This window comes from Gekko japonicus, unplaced genomic scaffold (assembly GCF_001447785.1).
Source record: "Gekko japonicus isolate JY-2015 unplaced genomic scaffold, Gekko_japonicus_V1.1 scaffold4090, whole genome shotgun sequence".
NCBI lineage: Eukaryota > Metazoa > Chordata > Lepidosauria > Squamata > Gekkonidae > Gekko > Gekko japonicus.
In genome coordinates this window covers 34,721-37,856 of record NW_015169301.1, presented here as the reverse complement: position 1 = coordinate 37,856, position 3,136 = coordinate 34,721, and the positions used below count along the sequence as shown (strand labels likewise).

General features: G+C 53.4%; 1 protein-coding gene across 1 annotated transcript in view; it reads left to right on the top strand.

Moving 5' to 3' along the window:
* The first annotated feature begins 475 nt into the window (after window positions 1-475).
* LOC107114982 (zinc finger protein 345-like) overlaps window positions 476-3,136 on the top strand; it is a 22,037-nt gene continuing 19,376 nt past the window's right edge. The window contains exon 1 of the mRNA XM_015416591.1: window positions 476-602. The gene's annotated coding sequence lies outside the window, so the exon portion shown is untranslated. The remainder of the gene's footprint in view (window positions 603-3,136) is intronic.

Sequence of the window (3,136 nt, the reverse complement as noted above, 5' to 3'; positions counted from 1 at the left end):
GGCAACCCTACCCATAGCCAGCATGCAAGCCCAAGATACTCTAGAATTGTTCTTTATAGAGTCTAACTCAGAGTCAGGACCGGTGTTCCCTCTAAGCTGAGTTAGTGTGAGCTAGCTCACAGTTTTTTAGCCTCTGGCTCACACATTTTTGTCTTAGCTCAGGAAGGAATGGCTCCAGAGCAAACTAAATGATGCAGTAGCCAAATCACTCGCTCACAACTTTAATGCCAGCAGCTCACAAAGTAGAATTTTTGCTCACAAGACTCCACAGCTTAGAGGGAACATACTTCTTTTTTGTCACGATACTCCTTTTTTTTTCTTTGAAGAGACAAGTCAAGATCCAGACATTCACGTGAATGTTTTCGGACAGGGCTCTATCCAAGAACAGATTTCCTAAGAGAGAAGGGAGAGGGAAGGGCAAAGTGACGTCCTTCCCCCGAACCGCCTCCAGCTCCAGTGTTGGTGCGCTGCCAGTCAGATGGTTGCCTTGTGCCTCGGCGCTTCCTCCGTGTGAACGATCCCCCGCGGGGATCCGGTTTACTGCCCGGCTTCTTTCTCCACCTCGCTTCTTCTTCTCAGCGCACCTGACTGGTCTGCTGCAGGTAAAGAGAGTTTTGCCTCTTCCTTTCCTTGCGTGCTTGTTTGCGGGGCTCGCTGATCGGTTGTAGCCGGGAGATGAATCGTCTCCCTTCGGGAACACCAGGCTTGAGCCGGGCGGAAAAGAGGAGAAACAGCCCGTCTCGGGTCCATTCCATTCGCAGTGCAAACCCTTGCAGAAAGTCACTGCGGTCGAAGCCTCACGAAACCCATCGGCAGGCTGCAGAGAGATTCTGCATAGGATTGCACAGAGAATCTCCAGGAGCGCGGAATATAGAGCTCCGATGTGTGTCCTTTCCTCTCGCCCACTTAAGGGCCTTTTGTGTTCTTCCCCCTTTCACCCCGCAGGGGGACATTACATAAATTACGTTCTATTTACAGTTGGAGGGCGTCCATTGTTTTGAGCTTCTTCTTCCCAGAATGCCGTGGGTGCAGCCTGCCATTCCTTTTTCCCAGGAGGCAGAGAAGAGAGGATTTAAGACGGTGGCTTGAATGATCTCATTTCTTTTAATTTTCTTTTCTTTTCTTTTTGGAATATCCAGCCTGATGAACCTTTCTGGAGAACTTGAAATCTTGCATCCTTTTTTAAATACGACTGGACTCAAATCTTGCCCTTTCGGGTGTGTTTGGGTGTGTTTTGGGGCTCTGGAGCCAAAAAAACAGAGCCGTTCATTCCCCCGGTACCAGTTACTGATCGTGTTACACCTTCCCAAAAACCGCCCCTGTGACAGAGTGAGTGCCTTAGAGCACGTGGTGCAAGCTGGCCTGGTATTTACCAAAGGCTAATCCCTGCCTGAGACTGTGATTTCAATACTCCCAAACTCTGGGTTTATTACTGAGGAGGGGGGGGGGGGCAAAGTTTCATGGCCTCCTGATGTCAGAATTAGTATGTGAATATGGAGGTTCCATTTAGCCACCCAGGCTTAAAGCCACAGTGGGGTGTCCCGTGAGTTTTAGAATTATGGCAGAGGAAGAAAAAGCTCTCTCCAGCCACTCTCTCTGCTTCATGCATAATTTCATAAACCTTTATCATGCCCCCCATCCAGGGCCTGCCCAAGGTTTTTATGCGCCGTAGGCAAAATTAGCCCCCCCCCCGGGAGGCTGCCTTGTGGCGCCCCCTCCACCGCTGCGTGCCTCTTGGGCGCTCAAGCCGGGTGCTAAGGCTGGGCGCATCGGGTGGGGGGAGGGGGCTACAAGGCTCTTTGGAGGGCGACCCTTCTGCTTTTTCTTCCCCCCCGCCCGCTTCCCCCGTCTCTCCTTCCCCCCCCAAACCGGGACCCCCCCAACCACATGGTCCCTGTCCCCTCACTCCCTGCGAGGACGGCGTGGAGGAGTCGTCTGGTCCAACCAGTCCCATCTTGGAGGAGGAAGCAGTGGCGGGGCTGCTCCATGCACCACGCACGCCTACCTGAGCCGCCGTGCCACTGGGCCCTCAAGCGGCGCAGTCCGCCTCCTCCCCACCATGCAGGCCACCTGCGCCTCAGGACAGGCCCCGAGCGCAGCGGGGGGGGTGCTTCCTCCCTCCTCGCTTCCATCCCCGCCTGCTTCTGGGCGCACTGGGTGCTGGACGACTCAGGGTGAAAGAGGCAGCGGCGGTGGTTCCCCAGTCACGGACTAGATCAATGCAGGGCTTTGGGGGGGGGCTTTTGGCGGGGGGGGGGCAGTTTGGCACCCCTAAGGGCCGGCCTGCTCTAGGCGAATGCCTAGTTCGCCTAGTGAGTGAACTGGCCCTGCCCCCAACATCTCTTTTGTAAACTGAAAAGTCCCATACTCTTCAGCCTCTCCTTATACATCAAGTGCTCCAACTCCTTAATCATCTTCTTTGCCATGTTCTATACTTTTCCCATCTCTTCAATACCATTTTTGAGATACACTGACCATAACTGCACACAGTATTCTTAATGAAGCCTCACCATAGATCTATACAGGAGCATTATAATATTAGAAAACAGCAAGAGTCCAGTAGCACCTTTAAAACTAACAGATATCTCAAGAAGTGAGCAGTGACTCACGAAAGCTCACACCCTGCCACAAATTTTGTTAGTTTGTAGGTGCTACCGGACTCGTTCGATGCAATGCAATCAATTTTTTAAAATTAACAAAATAGACTTACAGTTTGCATGCCATCTTTCTGCTTTGCCTAGTGCTCCCCAAAGGGGGTCATAATTAAAAAAAAAAAAGAATTTGAGATTTCAAAGACATCATTATGGACATCCCACAGAAATGCTTAGGGCAGAAAATGTAAATAGGATTTGAACAGAGGTCATTTCGGGGGGGAACGCGGGGGATCGCAGTTCCCCCGGGCGAGGCACATGACAAAGCCCCACCCCCTGCTTCCGGCCGGCCCGCTTCCGGCCCTCATTCAGCCAGGAGGAGGCAGGAGAAGAGGGAGGGTAAGTTGCTTCCTCCCTGCCTCTCCCCACCCCTGCCTGCCTGGGGCCAGGGAGGGCCTTCGCGGGGCTTCCTTGCACTCCCGCCGGCCTTGCAGGTCCACCGCCGGGCCCCTCATGGGGCTCGGCAGTGGAGCTGCAAGGCCGGC